The sequence below is a fragment of the Panthera leo genome, chromosome B1 (assembly GCF_018350215.1).
Source record: "Panthera leo isolate Ple1 chromosome B1, P.leo_Ple1_pat1.1, whole genome shotgun sequence".
Classification (NCBI taxonomy): domain Eukaryota; kingdom Metazoa; phylum Chordata; class Mammalia; order Carnivora; family Felidae; genus Panthera; species Panthera leo.
The window spans coordinates 138,204,296-138,224,583 of NC_056682.1; the positions used below are offsets into that span (position 1 = coordinate 138,204,296).

Genomic DNA, 20,288 nt, shown 5'->3' on the forward strand with positions numbered 1-20,288 from the left:
ACTGAAAGGGACATGTTATGATCGACAAACTGTCAGAAGAAATAATGATGAAAAATTTCATTCAACGATAACTAATTTCCTTATTGAAAGGAATCAGTCTTCCAATACTGTTCCACACCATGTACGTACTAAACGGGGCCTTAACCTGTGCCTTCCCTAGCGGCACAAACAGCACCCCCTTGAACCGTACAATGCAGAAGTCCTGGCCCCCTGTGAGGGCAGTGCCAGGTACATAGCAGGTGCTCAGTAATGCACCTGGATGGGTGCACCCTGGATGGGTGCACTGGATGGGTAAATGCACTCGGTGGTCTCTTCAACTTCCAGAATCATTTCCCTGTGAGACTCCAACACACCCTCTAGTCTTCCTGGTTGGGGGGTTGAGATACTGGTGCATTGTGTCACCTATTGTGTTAGTAGGCAGGAACCATATTATTCTCTTCCTTTTACAGGTGCGCGTGTGAGTGGCTAGTGATTGAGAGTTTAGAAACAAGACTGCCTCTGGTTTTACCTTGATCCTGTAGTCCTAACTTGCTCTTTGGTCAAATAATAGTGAATTAGCCTGGACCTACAGAACAGTGGTCATCCAACTAGCCATTAAGTGAGCATTTTTTAAAAACTTGTTATGGCCAGGCTATCCTGGGAAGTACAAAGATAGATGATATAAACTCTGCTCTCAAATCATTAGTTAGTACATGGCAACTTCTAGAAAGTTGGGGGTTATCGGAAGGGGGCAAGTCCATCAGGTCAGAGGCTTCCCAAGGTATTTGCACTTAGAAGAAGACTGTGCTGTTGGCCTATTTTGTGGGCCCCTTAGAATATGGTTTAAAATGGAGATGTCAGAATTGAATTTTAATGATATTCAGAAAAGAGGAGAAAGATGAAGCTTCTATGGCTCACTCTTACCCCCTGCCCCATCTGTTCCCCAAACATAGGCCTGGGCAGCACTCAGTTTCCCTCCCCAGGGGAGATCAGTGTGGCGGCAATGTGAGAAGGACAAGGAGGGGGCAGTGGAGGTCTGAAGAAAACAAGATGGTTCGGAGTAGTGTGAGAGGGAAAGGCTGTATATGAAAGATGTGCTATGTATAGAGATGTCGTTGGGGTGCCTGGGTGGCTCAGTTGGTTAAGTGTCTGACTTTGGCTCAGGTCACGATCTCCCGGTTCGTGGGTGTGAGCCTTGCATCCAGCTCTCTACTGTCAGCACAGAGCCTGCCTCGGATCCTCTCTTTGCCCCTCCCCACTTGTGCTTTCTCTTTCTTAAAAATAAACAAACATTTAAAAAAAGATGTCATTAATAGTAGCTAACATTCACTTAGTGCTCCCCATTTGTCAGAGACAAGTCTCAGCACTCTGCATTCATTGAATCTTTGTAACCACATGTGGTTGATATTATTAATATTATAGTGTTGTTCAGATAAAGAGATGGAGGCATGGAGTCATTAAGTTTCTTGCTCAAGGACACACCTAGTATGTGGTAGAGGTGGGTTTTGAATACTTCACCACCGCTCTATGCTGCACAATACAGGAGTCCTCCCTTCTCTGCGGTTTCTGTTAACATCAGTCTGAAAGCAGATGATCCTCCTTCTGACATCAGAAGGTCAATAGTAGCCTAACACTAAATCACGATTCCTACATCATTCACCCCACTCCATCTCATCACATGGGCATTTTATTGTCTCACATCATAAGAAGAAAGGGGAGTTCAGTACGGTAAGATTTTTCAAGAGAGAGAGGGAGGCCACATTCACATAACAGTATATTTTTATTAGTACATTAATAGTGTATATTTATTACAGTATATTGTTATAATTGTTCTATTTTGTTATAGCTACTGTTGTTAACATTTTGCTGTGCCCGATCTGTAAATGAAACGTCATCATAGGTATGTATATATAGGAGGAAACATAGTGTATACAGTGTTCCATACCATTTATGGTTTCAGGCATCCACTGGGGGCCTTGGAACACGTTCCTCCTTGGATAAGGGGGTACCACATATGATACTTGGATGTGAGAAGTACATTGAATGTAGGGCCCAAGGTGGGCACCCAAGTATCTAGTGTAGAACCACCCCCACCCCCCATGATATTATCATTACGATGGGGAACACCAGAGGAAGAGCAGATTCGGGAGGCCAGCAAAGAGTATGGTTTGGGACAATTTGAAACTAAGGCATCTTTGGGACCTGTAATTGGAGATGTTGAGTTAGCTGATGGTATAGGGTTCTGGAATTCAGGAGAGAAATCTGAGCCTAAAAGAATTTGAGATAGATCTAAACAAAAACAAAGTAACAAACAGAGAAATGCACATAGCAGGAAGCCAAACATTTTTATAGTACTTGAAACTTTGACCCTAGATTTTGAGCAGCTGATTTTCAGAGTTGCTAGTTACCACGATCCCTAGCATTTATACAAAATAGGCTTTCACACATAAAGTTTATTTCTCTGGCTCTTCTCTTAGAGGGCCACACTGAGTGGTAATTTTTTTCTTCTATAGCCTTGATGGATTTGCAACCATACATCTGTAGTCTTCCACTCAGCATTTGTGGCACCGTTTGCCAGCATTATTGGTATAGTTTCTGTCCGTGGAACTGATTGACATATGCGGACATCTGATGCACCGTATTGGTCCCATGAACACTACGTACCCACCAAAGAAGCTGACTGATAGCAATACTGAGAAAGAGGGGAGATCCTGTTGGTGTTTTTATGAGTCCGTGAAAATAATGTTTCTGGGCTTATATGTTCAATAAATCTACTTGCAAAACCGATGGAACATTCTATATTGTGGGGAAGATAAATTAGCCTGATGCCTGTGCAGTTCTTTGTTTCCTGTTCAATAAAAGAGGGCTGCCCACATAGAGCTATTGCCCACAGGAAACTGGGTTTCAATCTTTTAATAAAAGATGTCCTTGAAGGGTAACATGTGCACCCTCTCCAACCCCAAATTAGAATATGCCCCTATTTTCGGACCTTGGATGAATGCCTATCAGAGAATCAGTTTCATGGAGATTTTGGGTGATGGGTGGTTTAAAACCAAAGGTCTTCAGCATTAGATTAGTGGTGGCTTCCTGTGGCCAGAAGTCATTCCCACAAAGCATCTTCTGTCTGTCTTTCTGTGGGGTGGAGTGGTGGACAGTGCCACTCCACACGAGGACCTGGCACTCGCTGGGACTTTTCGAGGCAGAAAATGGACAGAAAATTACAAAGAGAAAGAAAAATGGCAACCAATACATTAAGCAGTGCACAGTCATTCTGAAGAAAAGCTGGGCCTGCAGATTTCTGAATAAGCAGGATGATAGGTGCCCCAGGACATGCCTCTAATTTTCTCTCTCTAATAGGAACTGCCTGAAGGGCCATTCCTTCTATTCTGTGTGCAGCCAGGATAGCTGTTGCTAAGCGAGTCACCGCTGAGAGGAACTGATGTTTTCTTGAAAGAGGCTTTAGCATTATTCTTCCATCTCTCTCTAAACTACCAGTGTTTAAAATTTTTAAATTGTCTTCCCCTACTGATAGAAAAACTTCAGTAAATGTTTGTATTCTTTTTTTTTTTTTTTTTTTTTTTTTATTTATTTTTGAGACAGGGAGAGACAGAGCATGAACAGGGGAGGGTCAGAGAGAGAGGGAGACACAGAATCTGAAACAGGCTCCAGGCTCTGAGCCATCAGCCCAGAGCCCGACGCGGGGCTCGAACTCACGGACTGCAAGATCATGACCTGAGCCGAAGTCGGCCGCTTAACCGACTGAGCCACCCAGGCGCCCCGTAAATGTTTGTATTCTTAAATTGTGTGTGTGTGTGTGTGTGTTTACACTCATGCCCGCCACTGACTCTTACATAATAAACATTTGAAAACTCTGCCCCTTGCCTATTCAAGTGAAGCTCTTTGGAATGGACATGGGTGAGCATGTCATTAGTATTTCAGTTATAAATTGTTAGTAGTTGTTAGTGAAAAAGAAAAAAATTGTTGTAATGTCATATGTGCATATATATCTTGATACCTTAAACTGAGAAGTCTTGGAATGAAGAGAGAAAAGACTGGAAGACACTTCTCTAGCATCCAGCAGAGAAGCGATTATGGAAGTCAGCACATTCCTCTGTTCAGTGGTTATGCACTGAACACCTACTTTGTGCCTTCAAAGAAAGCAGGTCTCCGCCTGAATGAGCCTATGTTCTCCTGAGGAAGCCCAGCTGCCCTGTTCCATGACTCAAGCGGGTGCCATTTACCAGGCAGCATGGAAGCCCTTGGAGGGGTGGTGTTGGTGAGGAAAGGAAACTTAACTCCTGCTGGGGCAGGTAGAGATCAACAGTGTGAGGAAGAATAATGCAGTGGGAGGGGAGAGATGGTAAAACGGGCTGCTCCTTCTGGTGGGACTGAGACAGCTCGGCAGCTGGGACACAGCTAGTCCTGTGGATATCCAAGGAGGAACATTCTGGGTGTTGATTTGGGGTCCCATCCTTGCACATGAACACAGCCCAGCAGGCCTGAGAATGACCTCCTGAGTGGCTTGCAGGCTCCCGGGGAACAGGAGGCCCATCCTCGGCAGCTGTGAGCTGCCACATAAATAAGGCACCAGAGCTTTGTTACACTCAGTCTGCTCCCTGTCAGGCCTGACAAGGCAGCCCCCTTTGTGCTCCCTGATAATGGATTTCCTTTCTGAGGCGCCATCAGGTTCTGAAACACGAACCGTGAACTGGTAAGCCCAGCTCCTGTGTCCCCGCTTCTCCCTCTACAAGGCCGGGTCCTCAGAAGCTTTTAAAGACTTTTATGAACGTGGATTGTCATTGTCTTGTATAAAATGAATGTCCAAGCTTTGCACGCAGTTTAATCACCAGCTGGCTAGACCTCAGCCTGTGGTTACGAAAGTCTTTCAGAAAAATCGGCCCCTCGGCCACTGCTTGTGAGGAGGGAGAAGTATAAACTTCTGTTGTGAGGAGAGTTGGGAGTCTTTGCGGTCTCTCCCCCTTATGTTCCTAGTGATCTTTTTTTTTTTTTTTTAACTTATAGAAATAACGCATTTCTTAGTAAGTTCAACAGTACAATGGTAGAAAAAATAGCAATCTCCAACCCTTCTCTAATAATTTGTATAGTAGAATAGAGCAGAGGTCAAGCTTACCCACACTGCCTGATGTAGACCCTGCCTGCCCCTTGCTAGTGACCTTCACAAATCAATCTGTTTTGGCCTCATTTTCCTTATCTGTAAAATGGGAGTCATAACAATCTTTTACTTACTTTACGAGGTTATAGTATTAAATGAGTAGCACGTTATACATTTACAAATAATATCTGGGAAAAAGTAAGCACAATATTCATATTGACTCTTTTTAGCATAGCTATTAGGAAATATCATTTGTTTCTTTGTTTGCTCGTAAATCATCACATAGAATTTGGCAACTCATTTTTTTTTTCTTAATTAACCTTAGTTCTATTGCAAGCATCTTTCTAGATCCAAACCTAAACATATGTAGATGTTATGGTCAATTTTTAATAGCTGCATACTACTACTTAATGTGTACTGCCATTTATTTGTTTGAACATGTATAACACTTCAAGTAGGTTGTTTCTAAGTTCGTGCTCTTACAAACAATGTAGCAATAAGGACTACTGCACATATACCCTTTGTTCTGTTGCTTTAGTTTCTGAAAGATTCTTCAAAGTGGGATTGCTAGATGAAAAGTTCAGAGACTCCATCTTCTATTCTTTTATGATTTGTAATTCTATCTTGAAATTTTTTTATTTGGTTAAAGTTGACATAATGTCACATTAGTTTCAGGTGTACAACATAGTGATTCAACTTCTCTATACGTTATCCTCAGCTCACCACAAGTATAGCGACCATCTGTCACCCTAAGTTATGAGATTTTAAAATGGTAATAGATGTTCCAAAATATCATAGCAATTTGCACTCCTACCAGAAATTTATGAGTGCTCGTTTCCCCGTGTGCTTACCAGCAATGGATATTATCAATCTTTAATTTTTTCCAGTCCAGCAGGCAAAAAATAGAATCTCATTGTCCTCACTGACTACCAGTGAGATTGGGTATATGGAAGGGTTCTAAGCTGAGGCATTTAGTAGTAGGATTTCTGGTTTGAAAGATCACTGGGGCTCCATATGGAGAGTCAACGAGGATGGGAGTAGGGAAGGCTTGTCTGGAATTACGGAGGATGGTCAGGAGGTTGTTTCTGTTCTCATACTTTTATCTATTATTTTGACACTAATCTCTACTCCCAGATGTCAGCCTCTAACCCTGACCTTTATCCTGGCTGCCAGCATCACTGTCCTTTTGCTGTAACAGGCATTACTGTCTGGATGCCACTTGCAGAGAAAGCTCAGCCTCAAAATGTCCAGAACAAGTCTCTGTCTTCTGTTTTCCCTCTCCCCAAATCTATCCCTTCTCTTATTTTTCTTGATTTAGTTAATGGCCTCACTGTCCCCCTAACTGAATCTAGGATTAGGTTTAGTTAGTCTTGCCTAAACTACAGCACTTTGGAGTCACCCTTCAATCCTTGTTCTCTACCTCCCACGGCCCATCTGTCACCAAGTCCTGTGATTTTACCTCTGTCTGGTCGCTTAAGTCCTCCTTGTGTGTCATTCTCTTTGCAGCTGCCATTTGATCACACCTCCATCATCTCCTTCTTGCTTATTATATACCTTCCCAAGTTCCCAGCCTGATCAGACGCCTTAGTTCTATTCTCTCTGCTTGGAATTTTCTTCCATCATATATCCCCAAACAGTGAAGTGAAACTCTCCTACACTCAGCTTGAGACTTCCTTTTCCTGCCAAGTCCTCTGTTGCTCACACTCGACTTCAGGAAGGACCAATAACTCCTTCTCTTGTGTTCCTGTTGTACTCTCTACATCACCCTGTACTTGAATCCATAGCACTGTCTCCTTCAGAGATCTCTGACCTCCTTGAGAACATGGGCCATGACTTTCTCATCTTTTTATCCAGCACACTACTTGGCAAAAGGTACTAGTTAACAAGAAAGGCACACTGGTTTAAACTTTTGTGGCTAAGAATTAAATTACTAGTAAGTAAAATGTCTTATCTTTAATTTTTTAAAAATTTTATTCATTTTATTTTTTTTAAAAAAAGGTGCTTAGAACGTAGTAGTTTGTTATTTATTCAAACACTATTTTACTTTTTTAAATTTTATTTATTTATTTTGAGAGAGAGAGCAAGGCAGAGAGAGAGGGAAAGAGAGAATCCCAAGCAGGCCCCGTACTGTCAGCACAGAGCCAGGAGATCACGACTAGGGCCAAAATCAAGAGTCAGATGTTTAACTGACTGAGCCACCCCAGTGCCCACCTTCTAAGAAATTTGGAAAGAAACTGAAAAGTGGAGATAAAAAAGTGGTATCACGTCATCTATGTTTTCATTTATAATTTTATGTTGCCTTTCCCCATCTTAGTAGAATGAGTTCATAATAATCAATAGTGGGATGAGTACCTCCCATCTTTATGTCCCCATTCCTAAAGTCTGGGAACCCTAGAATAACCCAAAAAGAAGGGAGCCTGCTGTAATATTAATTAATACTGGGAAGAGAAGGGCAATCCTTTAATATAGTAAGAGTTAAGAAACGCGTTACCGGAATGTTATCTTTCTCAATGTTTTGATAGATGTAATATGTTCCAGTGTGGTGCCATGGAGTTTACAGCTAAATTCCTGTGGGAACCGAGCTTGGGATGAATTGAAATGGATAATGGGTGCTCATCTTGAAACACTACCACCCACTGTATGCTTTATCGCTCATCATAATGTTTTTTCCCTCAATAATGAAGTTTCTCAGATGAGATTCTGCTGACCTTCCTTATTCATTTTCAATGACCAGCGTAAATGATGAGCAGACTAGTATCTGTTGTCTACTTTATGGTAGGGCTTGAAAAAGACAAGGGAGATGAGCCAAATCTCATCCCACCAGACCTTTATATCATTAGACTCAGAAACAAACAAAGCAGTTGAACTTCCTTTGGGATTTCTGGTGTGTGCTTCATCAGCTATGATGGTAAATCTGTTTTGTAACTGACTCTTCTCCCTCCTTCTTCCATGATGAGGGATGTGGTTGCAATTTCAATTTGTGCAGTATAACATCTTAATTTCTATTCTCAATCCTGTGGTGTTGGACATTTAAGTTTTTCCCCGTCTTACTGTTGTAAAAATTATAGTTAATAAATATTTTAGGCATTAAGCATTTTTCTGTATTTCAGACTTTATGTCCCTAAGCCATTTCTAAATACAAAACTACTGAATCAAAGGATTATTAGAACAGTTTAAGGGCCTTGATACATTTTGCCCATTTTTTTTTCAAAAGGGTTTTTCAAATTTACATACTCCCCCGTTATGTATGAAAGTGGCCATTTTGTCACACCATTTCAAAGAGTGAGTGTTGACTATTAAAAACTAAATCCCTGCTAATTTTCTAGGTGATATATATTATAATAGGATATTTACAGATGGGACCTCACATCTTCAGGAAATCTTCAGACTGACCAAGATTGTTCATCTGTTTGTAAAGTTTTTAACTAGACTCAAAGTCTGTTATAGATAACTTTAAATGTTCTGATAGCCCTACAATTCTAGGCTACTCTGAACATTATTTCCATTTACAAGGTACACAGTTACACTTCAAAAATGGATTGTCATGAGTAGTCGGTCTGTGTCGTCTTTGTGTAGGAGGGATGACTCCTGTAAGAGATGGCAGAGGCCCCAGGGAGAAAGGAAAGGAAAGATGTTTGATTAGGGGTAAGTTGGGTAATCAGGGAAAGGATGAGCTCACTGAAATTTGCTAACCGTAAATCGTAGTGTTATGACCAAAAGGGTTGTTAGAGAATGTAACCAGGGGCTTGCTTGCTTTTACAGCTTAAAAAAAAAAAATCACACACATTCCTCTAGATAAAGGCAGGGGAGGGGAAAGGGTAAAACGACAGCAAAAAACCTTGTGAGTCTCCACTACCTTTAAATCTAGACCCTCTGAACATCATTGCAATTCATGGAGGGTCCCTGTTTTTCAAGATACTCGGTTGCCTCTGTAGAGTTATCTGCCCTTCCTGAGCTCCTAACATGCAAACTGCAAGGTTTGGATATCAAATCGCTATTTGGAAATCATAATTTCAATGTTCCCCAGAGCAGGAAGTTGCTATTTGTGGCAAATCCTTCTCAAACTATCTCTAGCACTTCACAGATATTTTCTCACTAGTCACCACATATTTTTATTGTTGTTCCTTAATATTTGGAAAGTTGGTCTGGTAAGATAAGATTCTGCTGCACTCCCTTATTTGTTTTTAATGCCCAACCAAAGCAATCGACAAATGTGTATTGTTGTCTACTTTGTGGTGGGCCTTGAAAAGGACTGAGAAGACTGGCCTAATCTCATTCCACTAGCCTCTTCTGTTTAGGAAAAAAGCTAAGGTGATTAGTGACGGAATTCTGCTTCCAAATAGATTACAGTCAAGTTTAATAGAGACACACATCCACTAGCAATGGAATTATTTCAGTGGGTAATATGTGCTAAATGTTGGGGTACAACTGTGAAGACAGACCAAAATTAATAAATAGTTAAATTTTTCTAGAGGTTAACAATTTAGAAAAACTTGCAAATAAATCATTCTTATTTGAGGTTTGCTAAAACCCTGCTGTGTATTGTAGTGACATTTTATAGCTATTAAATAAACACCAAGTAGAATTCCATGTGTCAGGACATAGAAAGGAACAAATATCTCAAGTTCATGGCTCAGTGAGAAGGTTCACCTTCCTGGATTAAAATATTCCAGGGGCGCCTGGGTGTCTCAGTTGCTTAAGCGTCTGATTTCAGCTCAGGTCATGATCTCATGGTTTGTGGGTTCGAACCCCATATCAGGCTCTGTGCTAACACCTCGGAGCCTGGAACCTGCTTAAGATTCTGTGTCTCCTTCTCTCTCTGCCCCTTCCCCACTCATGTTCTGTGTCTGTCTGGCTCTCTCTCTAAAAAAAATATAAATAAACATTAAAAAATTTTTTTAAAAAGATGCCACAAAGTGACTTGCAGGGCATGTGATTTCCAAGGTATAGGAACCTTTGGAACTAAATTAGATATCCTTGATTTTTTTTTAAGTTGTGATTCGAAATATGATGTCTTAAAAGTGACGCTTGCATGGATATACAAGTTGAATTGGGATGAAGAGGAACTGATTTATAGAGGCTGACTAAATAATATTGTAATAGCCAATGTATGATACACTTGGACTTCAATTTGGATGGGAGGCTGGTGTCAGATGGAGAGCAGAAGTTCTAATTGAAGGATGTATCAAAAGTCAAACATGGAGATCTTGGCAGTAAAATGGATATGGTTGATGACAAATAAGGGGAGAAAATTCGATTTTGAGGCTGGGAAAAAGAAGAATGGCAGTTCAGCTGGCACAGACCCGGCTCCTTGAATTCTCAGGCAGGCAAACAATTCTCTGAAAGCATTCCTGTTGCTAGTGGAGCACAGGGCTGGAGGTCATGACACAGCAGTTTTCCGGTTTGTTTATAATCACAAAGTTAATTTGATTGGGGGGAGCTCTCAAATAAGAGCTAGGGAGACTGCAAACCTGAGGAATAAGTCTGTCAAAGCAATGCTTCCAGTGTTGGTGAGTGTGTTTTTCTGCTGCAAGGACATCAACACTAAACCACTTTATCCCATTTTCTCTGCCTTGTTTAGGGAAGGGGTTTCTGCAAGCTGCAACATGGACAGTTAAGACGAGAGTTCTTTTGTAAGATTTCCATTTGTGTAGATTTATAAAGTTTTCAATCTCCTTGCAGAAAAGTAGATATAACTATTTTGACAATTTGTATTTTTCTGGTTTCCCCTAACAGACACAGTTGCTGAATACCCCTTTAGAACACAGTACTGCTATTTTAGTAATGCGGACATTTGAACAGGTCAGTGGTAACAGAAGCTTTCAAATACAAGGGTGTTCTAAGCAGATTTCAATATAATTAGTAGCTCATGGAATAATTATATTTTCATGTTCCAGAGTTTTTCTCATTTTAATAATCAGGAATATTATATAAGAGGAGTATTATGTAACCAGATCTCACAGATTTTAGTGAATAATGGAGAGGAGGCTAGGTTAGGTATATTTCATGGATATAGAAGAGTCAGAATTTTTAAATGGCTTTTTACTTTACCCGAGTCTCTGTGTGAGGGAGGCAAGGAAGCAAAATGTGAGGAAGCACAATGCTAACAGGATTTTTTTTTTAACGTTTATTTATTTTTGAGACGGAGAGAGACAGAGCATGAACGGGGGAGGGTCAGAGAGAGAGGGAGACACCGAATCCGAAACAGGCTCCAGGCTCTGAGCTGTCAGCACAGAGCCCGATGCGGGGCTTGAACTCACGAACCGCCAGATCATGACCTGAGCCTAAGTCAGACGCTTAACCAACTGAGCCACCCAGGCGCCCCCCAACAGGATTTTTTTAAGTAATGTATTTTTTTTTTAATTTACATCCAAGTTAACATATAGTGCAATAATGGTTTCAGGATTAGAATTTAGTGATTCATCACTTCCATATAACACCCAGTGCTCATCCCAACAAGTGTCCTCCTTAATGCTCCTTGCCCATTTAGCCCATCCCCTCCCCCACAATCCCTCCAGCAACCCTCAGTTTGTTCTCTGTATTTAAGAGTCTCTTATGGTTTGCCCCCCCACCCTGTTTTTATATTATTTTTGCTTTCCTTCCCTTCTGTTCATCTGTTTTGTATCTTAAATTCCATGTAGGATTTTTAAATCCTTTTGTTCCAGATCTTTCTTGAGTAGATGAGACCTTAAGTCAATAGTGGTAATCAGTGTCTTCCGGAGGCAGACTCTTTGATCTGAAGTGGGGAAAAAAAAGGTATCTGGCCAAAGACCTTCCAGTGTCTGGGGCACAAGAGAAGCTGACAGTTCTGCCTTCTTTCTCCTTCTCTCCTCCACAGACCACTCTTCCTCCTCTAGTGAAGTTTTCCTGCATTCTCTGAACTTTGCTAGGTTATCTGTATGGACTTTCTGCTCTGGAAATTATCATACATTGTGCTGTAAAAATGTATTCCAGGCTCTTCACAGCAAGTTGACAAGCATTTCCTAAAACCTACTACTATATAGTCCATACTAGTTCCTGTGCAAAAAATTTCCTTTATGTTGATTGAGTCTGGGTCTTTGTCTCTATGGAAGCCTTGATAGAAAGCTAAGTAATACTTCCAGTAGGATGCTGTTTGTTTGGGATTTGGAGAGTAATGCTGGGACAGAAGTTCATTAGTGAATTAGTGAAAATATATATATATATATATATATATATATATATATATATATATATATATATATAGTGAATATATATATATAGTGAATATATATATATATAGTGAATATATATATTATTATTATATCTTATTTAACATTTGTTAGGAAAAATGGTACCTCCTATACCCTCTTAGTGCTCAGTAAACTGATATAAACTATATTAAGGTAATGATGTTGGTAAAAGTTGCTTTGTCATTCAGAAACACATTTCCATCATTGGGAAATAAATCGTCTTGAGTGGATAATTTGTGTAATGTTCCTGTTGTGCCTCTTTAACTGGGTGTTTCATGTATGGAAAATACGTGTAACTTTTTTCGAGAGATAAAGCCGCAGAATTTATTCAGACCATTTTACTGCATCTGCTATGTGGAGGCAATTTTTTTGTTTTGTTTTATGGAAAAATGATTTTTTTCAGTAGATTAATATGGGCATGATGTATTTCCATGGTGGGAATGAAGAGGGGGATGCGGAGGTAGAGTTGGGAGAATATAGAGGAGAGAGACCTAGGTAGAAACAGAACAGATCCTAATAAAGCCTGTGTGTCCTTTAGGAAAGAGAAAAAGGCACAGCTGCTCCTCTGAATCTAAAATAAATAAATAAATAAAGATTTGTCATTTAATTATTCAGCTACATACGCCCTGTTAGTGATGAGGGTGAAGAGAACTGAATAATCTATTTAAATTAAACTGTCACAAGGCATTCTTCGGGGCCCTGGCTACTTCTCTGACTCACTGTGGGAGGTTTGCTTTTGGGGTTGGCATCAGCCCAGTCGTGATGGTCTGATGTCCTTGCCAGCAGAAACTAAGGGGTGGGGAATGAGTGGGGCGCAGGGGGAGAAGGATACTTGGGACACCTGTGCTTACCCTCCCAGACTCAGGGAAACACACTCCCTATGAGAACACAAACCCATGCCTGCTCCTGTGATATATCATACCCTGTAATTCTAGGGCAAATCATCATTCCTTTGCTTGCTTTTGAGATCTTTTTTTTTTTTTTTTTTTTTTTTTTTTTTGCCGAACCAAAGTTGGACTTTTCCACAAGATTCCCTACCCAGCGTTTAAAGCTCGCTCTGATCTATTCCCCTATTACTTTTGTTCCATTACCAAGGTTCTGTAGCCTTCAGTTATAGGACCCAGGTGCGATTATGCTAGCAGCTAAATCTGGTCCCTTGATAACTAACCAAAGGCAATGGCTTCCTGCAGAGGCTGCTCTAGACTTGGGCTTGCTGTGTGGTCAGACTACTAATTGCTGCCTGCGACGTTTGTCCCAAATGCCTAGGAATGAAAATATTCTAGTCTAAGACTCTTGTTCTACCTCTCCTGTGAATTTGAAGTTACATTTGGATGGTTCTAAAGGGGGCAGGCAAGGTGCCTGAGGTCATAGCTCTTCTCTGGGTCTCACATTCCTCACCAGATAAAGGAGAGGGTTTTCTTAGGTCATTGCCAGCTCTAACACTAAGAGATCACAGTGTCCACATCTTTATCACTGTTTTCCTACCAGTTCCTGCTCAAATCCCATCTGCTTGTGAGGCCTCTTTGACCAGACTCCCCCGCCTCCGTCAAAATTAATCTCTCTCTTTGCAATATCATCTCACCATGTTCCATTATAACCCTCACCGCAGCCTGCTTTGTATTTTCGGCCTTGGATGTGTATCTGTCTGCCTGACTAGACTGTTAAGTCCTGGGTATCAGCGCTGCTCATGTCTTATTTATCTTTCCATTTCTCACAGTGCTTCCTGCACTGCAGGCAGGCACTTGAGAAATGTCTGAGTTGAACAGAACTTCTCACTTGCAGTCACAAGGAAATGATCTGTAAGCAAGAATTTAGGAATACAACAGGTAAAGTCTCAATTCTTATTAACCTCATTAAGAGTGTAGCAATTGAGGAGATAGCTCCTTGCTACCAGACCAAAGTTAATTAAAAGGACAGCTGGCTCCAACAATCCTAGTTCCCTAATGCACTTTTAAAGTTCTATAGCAAACAAGGTTCTTTCAATTCCTGCCAGATTAATGACCCTACAAAGAAGGGGCCTCTACAGATATTCCAGGAATAGCAAGTCTTGGAATCCACTGCGCACAGAGACTGATCAGAAGTCTTTTTCACTCTCCTAAGACAGAAAATTCAAAATGGTATTATTTCAATGCATTCTTCAAAGATTTATTGAGTCCATAGTATGTTCAAGGTTTTGGGGGACATACAAAGCTGAAAACACAATTAGCAAAGTGAGTAAAATGTCAGTTATGGGGTTCAGAGGGAGAAAGCTCATATCTGACTGGACAAATCCAAAAAAGCTTCCTGTACAATGTAGAATTTGAGGATGGCATTCAAAGATAAATGCAATTTAAGTAGATGAGCAGAAGTGAGGAAGTGGGGAACGCTGGAGCATGGATTAATAGTCCAGTTTATTCAGGATAGGGGTTATGTATGTCAGAGCAATGGGAGATAAGACAGGGAAGGTAGAGGGGGTTCATGCTGCGTGGGATATTAGATCCCAACTGGGTGGCTTGTCCTGAAATTGGCAGGCAGTAGGGTGCTAGAAAAGGATTTGATCAAGGGAGTGAATATTTTCAATCAGAGATCAGCAAACTCTGGCCAGTGGGCTACATCCAACCTGTTGTCATGTTTTATTGGAACATGGCTGTGCCCATTTATGTATGTACTGTCTGTGGGTGCCTTTGGGCTACATGGAAGAGTTGAGTGATTGTGAACGAGACATATAGCCATATGGCCCACAGAGCCTCAGCCATTTACTCTCTGACCTTTTATAGAAAAAGTTTGCTGACCCCTGAGGAACATCACTTGTTCATTCAGCCATTCATTTATTCACTCACATATTGATTAATTCAACAAACGTTCAGCATTTCCTGAGTGCTAGGGATATGCTCTGGTGTGGTTTTCTTTCCCCATTATTTAATTTAAAGTTAGATCTTTATTCAAATTGCTCTTCAGGATTATTGACTGAATTTAAATTATTGTGTGATTCATTGATAGACTTGCAGTTTCTTCAAATGCTCTGAAAATGTTCATTTTTCAAGCATTCTTAGCTAATCTTTTTGGGGCTAAAGTTCAAGGAATATATATATATCTATATATCTATATATCTATATATCTATATCTATATATCTATATATATATAAATGATTAGGTACAAAGCAAAAATATAAGATAGTAAAAGTTAAATAATGCAGTGGAAAGGTTATCATATTGTAAGTTAAAGACAGGGAAGCCAGTTATACTATATAGATGGTCCCTAACCTTCAGGTTTGACTCAAGATTTTCCAACTTTACGATGGTGTGAAAGCACAATACACATTTAGTAGATACTGTTCTTTGGATTTTTAATTTTGATCTTTTCCCAGGCTAGTGATATGCCATACTGTACTCTCTTGTGATGCTGGGCAGTGGCAATGAGCCACAGCTCCCAGTTAGCCACGTGATCATGAGAATAAACAGCTGATACACTTATAACCATTCTGTTTCTATACAACCATTCTATTTTTTACTTTCATTGTAGTGTGCAATAAATTACATGAGATAGTCAACACTTTAGTATAAAGTAGGCTTTGTGTTAGATGATTTTGTCCAACTGCAGGCCGTGTCCGTGTTCTGAGCACCTTTAAGGTAAGCTAACCTAAGCTATGATGTCCAGGAGGTTAAGGATAGTAAATGCATTTTCAACTTAATAATAGTTTCAACTTATGATGGTAGGTTGAGAAAGATATGTGTAAGCAAAAATTAATTTGGCCTCCTTATTGATAATGGTATATCTTAACTTTTCCTCTAAGGAAAGGTAACAGTAGAAGGGAAGGTTACAGGCCAGCCTCTCCAAAGCCTCCTGCCCACCCCACGTCTATGCCAACTGTTCCCACCACTTTCTCTGTCACTTCTGTGACTTTGCATGTTGCTATGGAAAGTCGTCCTGTGACTGCATTAGTTTGCTGGGGCTGCTATAACAAATACCATAGGCTGGGTGGCTTCAGAGAAAACAGGAATGTGTTTCCTCATAGTTCTGGAGGCTGGAAGTCTAAGATTAAGGTGGCAGCAAGGTTGATTTAATTTTGGGACCTCTCTCCTTGACGTGTAGATGGCTGTCTTCTCCCTCTGTCTTCACATGGTCCTTTCTCTGTGTGCTCACATTTTCTTTGTGTCCTAATCATCCCTTTTCTCATAAGGAGCCCAGTCATAATTGGATTAGAGCCCATTCTAATGACCTCCTTTTACTTTAATCATCTCTTCAAAGACTCTCTCCAAATACGGGCACATTCCAAATTACTGGAGGTTAGGACTTCAATGTATGAATTTGGAGGGGATAGTGATTCTCTTCCATTTTCCCCATAAGGGAGAACTTTTCCCCCTCAAGTGAACATGAGTAGCGGTAGTGTGTTCCCCATCTAACATTTATGTAATAAGTGAAAAAGCTCATAACAAAAACGTGTGATTATAATTGAATATATAACGTGTGTATTATGTATAGTGCTCTCTGTCTCTTCTGTCTCTATATATCACATTTGGTAATATAAATTTATAACTATATATAACACACGTGCACATATGCACACACATGTTTATTTTTTATTTTTTTATTTTTTCACACACATATGTTTAAACTCATGTATAAAATCAGAAGACTGAAAGAAAGCATACCAAAATAATAATACTAGTTATCTTTTGGTTGTGAGACTATGGATCCCTTTTTTTCCCTCCATGTTTTAGTATTTATCAAATTGTCTACAATTAATATGAATCACTCTTTATTTTTAAAGTTTATTTGTTTATTTTGAGAGAGAGAGAGAGAGAGCACCAGCAGGGGAGGGGCAGAGAGGGAGGGAGAGAGAGAATCCCAAGCAGGCTCTGTGCTCTCAGCAGAAATCTCATGAATCATGAGATTATGACATGAGCCGAAATCAAGAGTCAGATGCTTAACTGAGCCATCCAGACACCCCAATATGAATTACTCTTGAAAGAAAAAAAGCACATTTACTGAAATTTAAAAAGTAAATAATTAAATTATGCATCCCTAGACAAGTTATTCATAAGAAAATAACTGGCAGTTTTCATTGGCTCTTTTGGAATAAGTCCTGCCATAGAATTATTGCAAGAATTAGTGAAGCACTTTGAAAAGGAATATTCTAAGAACAAATTACTCTTTCCAGAAACCCGAAAAAAAAAGTCAAATTTGAACCTTGACAGTCTATGAAGAAGTGAAAAATTAATAAGAAAACATTAGAATACCAAACAAGTAAAAATACGAAGTTCTAAACATATTTTAAACTTTATTATCAGAAGGATTATGCTAACACGGCAGTGCTGATTATCTTTGAGACTTGGACTTATGAGTATCTCTTGTTCTCTCATTAATAACATATGACTATGTTTTAGTCATAATCATGTATTACTTTAATAATCAGAAAAGAAAAGTGAGTTCAAGAGCTAGCAAGCTGTGAGACCGACAGAGAGGCTTAATCAGTGTACTGACTCGGTCTTGGGTTTGGTTAGCGTAAGTTTTACCAGCAAGATAAGGAAATTTCTTCCAATAAGAAAGGTAGCAGAATTGAACATTTTTTTTTCCAGATTGAGCTTGGTCCCTGACCTGGCTATGGGCTTAATAATCTGGGGCTTCTTAAAGCATTAGAGACTGTTAAAAAACTGAGAACAAACTGAGGGTTGATGGGGGGTGGGAGGGAGGGCAGGGTGGGAGGGAGGACAGGGTGGGTGATGGGTATTGAGGAGGGCACCTTTTGGGATGAGCACTGGGTGTTGTATGGAAACCAATTTGACAGTAAATTTCATATATTAAAAAATAAAAAAAAAAAAAAAAAAAAAAAAAAAAAAAAAAGACTTTGCAGAAAAAAAAAAAAAAAAAAAAAAAAAAAAAATATAGCAAGTATTTAATTGCAGGTTTATTTATCTCCCAAGCCTACAGTTTTAATCATTTTATGTGTCTCTATATTTAGTGGAATGATTGGTCTATTGATTATTTCTTAGAGCTCTGTTTGACAAATTTTGCTTTAATAAATCAAGTCAAAAATTTAAAAAAAAAAAAAAAAAAAAAAAAAAAAAAAAATAATCTGGGGCTTCTTAAAAATGGGTAATGCCCATTGTCGCCACAAAGACATAACGCAAGGTTCACCTGCAGCTGTCTGTGGAATGCAGGCGGTGGGCCTGAGTGATAATGCAACCCACTCATGTTTCCTTTGGCCTGGGTAGTTTTTTAAGAAAATTGAAGATTTACAGTGGGTTCTACTCCTGAAGCCAAGACTACACTGTATGCTAATTTCAGAATAAAAAAAAAAAAAAAAAAGCATGGGACGTCTGGGTGGCTCAGTCAGTTGGGCGTCTGACTCTTGATTTAGGCTCAGGTAGTGATCCCAGGGTTGTGGGATTGAACCCCGCGTTGGGCTCTGCACAGAGCAGAGAACCCGCTTAAGATTTTCTCTCCCTCCTTCTGCCCCCCTCTTGTGTGCTCTAAAATAAGAAAAAAAATTAATTAATTAAAAAAAATTTTAAAAAGCGAAAAAAAGTAAAAAGAAAATTCAGACTTAGATTAAAAACTTAGGATTCTGGCTTCTAAAGACAAAACACGAAAATATTTGGTGTGCATTCCAGTATGGACACCAGCTCTAGGAAGGTGTAGATGCCACTGGTCCCTGTTATTTCCCCAACATTGGCATAATGTCATGGCTGCAACTCTTCAACACACCTGTGCGGCTCCACTGACTAGTAAGCCGGGCCATGAGCGCCTCATGTTTCAAGAAAAGAGCTCTCCTGGGGAGAGGGGAGGATTCATAAATGTTTGATGTGTACACGTTGGTGTGTTTACTCATGTCAATCACCTGCCTGCCCCTGTAACGATTTGAAGTCATGACCCTTGTGTGGACATTGGGGAAGTTGTGCTGAGAGTATCTCCAAGGGTAATAGAACCCTAAGGAAACAGGTGTCACGGCCCAGGACCAGGCTGGGTGAGACTGAGGGCAAAATTGTCAGGGATACTACATACCTCCCCTGTCATCCTCCCAGAAGTTCTAAGATATTTACCCTGTTGAAAAGCTGTTAGTCAGAGAGGCTTGGTGATGGCATGGAAACAAGGTACTCCCACGTCTCAGTGTCGTAGGAAGCAGGTTTTATTTTTTCCTCATACTGCATATGTCCTTTGTGTGTGACTAGGGACTCTACATTGTGTTCTTTTCACTTTGCCACCTCAGCTGACAAGCAGACGATGCCTGGAACATTGCCAATAGCTGTGGTAGAGGGAATGAGTGATATAGTAAATTGCTCACTGGCTCTCAAAACTCCTGCTTAGAAATAATACGTGTTTCTGCTCACATTTCATGGGGCGGATTAAGTCACATGGCCGTGCCTAACTACAAAGATTATGCCTCACACAGTCCTCCCAAACCCAGAAGTCAGAGAGTCAGAAACGTTTGGTGGATATCACCAAGGACTATGGCATAAACCTCTGGAATCTCTCTTAATTGCTGGTCCTGCAGAAAGAGTTCAAATCATTCTATCTTAAATTGAACTTTAGAAAGGAGTGACTGATAAACATTAACCTGACTGGTCATGTTGACATCTGAGGGATCAGGGACCATGTACTTGGAAATGAACTTCAAGGAGGTGGGCCCTGTTTGTCCAGTAGGAGTTGCTCTGTGGCATGCTGAGTATAGTGAACTTTTAAATAGTTCCTCACCCAAAGCCTTAAACACCATTCCCACTGTGTCAGCACAGCAGAAGAGCAGAAGCTCTTGTTTCTTTCCAGAAATAAAAAATAAAAGATAGATAAAATGAAACTATTATTTTGACCCGTCATTGCTCCCCGTCTCATCCCATCCTCAAAATGACTTTCAGCATATGTGATTTTTGGACATGGCATGATTTGAACGTATTGACAATTTAGTATATTCTTTGAAAGTCCCATGAAGTCTACACAGATATTCTCCAGGTATGTTTGTATAGTGGTAGTGAACGTCTTGCTAAGCATCTAAAATTAGATCATCGAA

General features: G+C 40.1%; 1 protein-coding gene across 7 annotated transcripts in view; it reads left to right on the forward strand.

Moving 5' to 3' along the window:
• Window positions 1–20,288, forward strand: part of RASGEF1B (RasGEF domain family member 1B) — a 642,397-nt gene that overhangs the window by 373,664 nt on the left and 248,445 nt on the right. Inside the window, exon 1 of one of the 7 annotated variants that reach the window (XM_042936080.1) lies at window positions 1,839–1,879. The exons of the other annotated variants lie outside the window; for them this stretch is intronic. The gene's annotated coding sequence lies outside the window, so the exon portion shown is untranslated. Of the gene's footprint in view, window positions 1–1,838; window positions 1,880–20,288 lie in introns of those variants that run through there. 7 annotated transcript variants of the gene reach the window in all.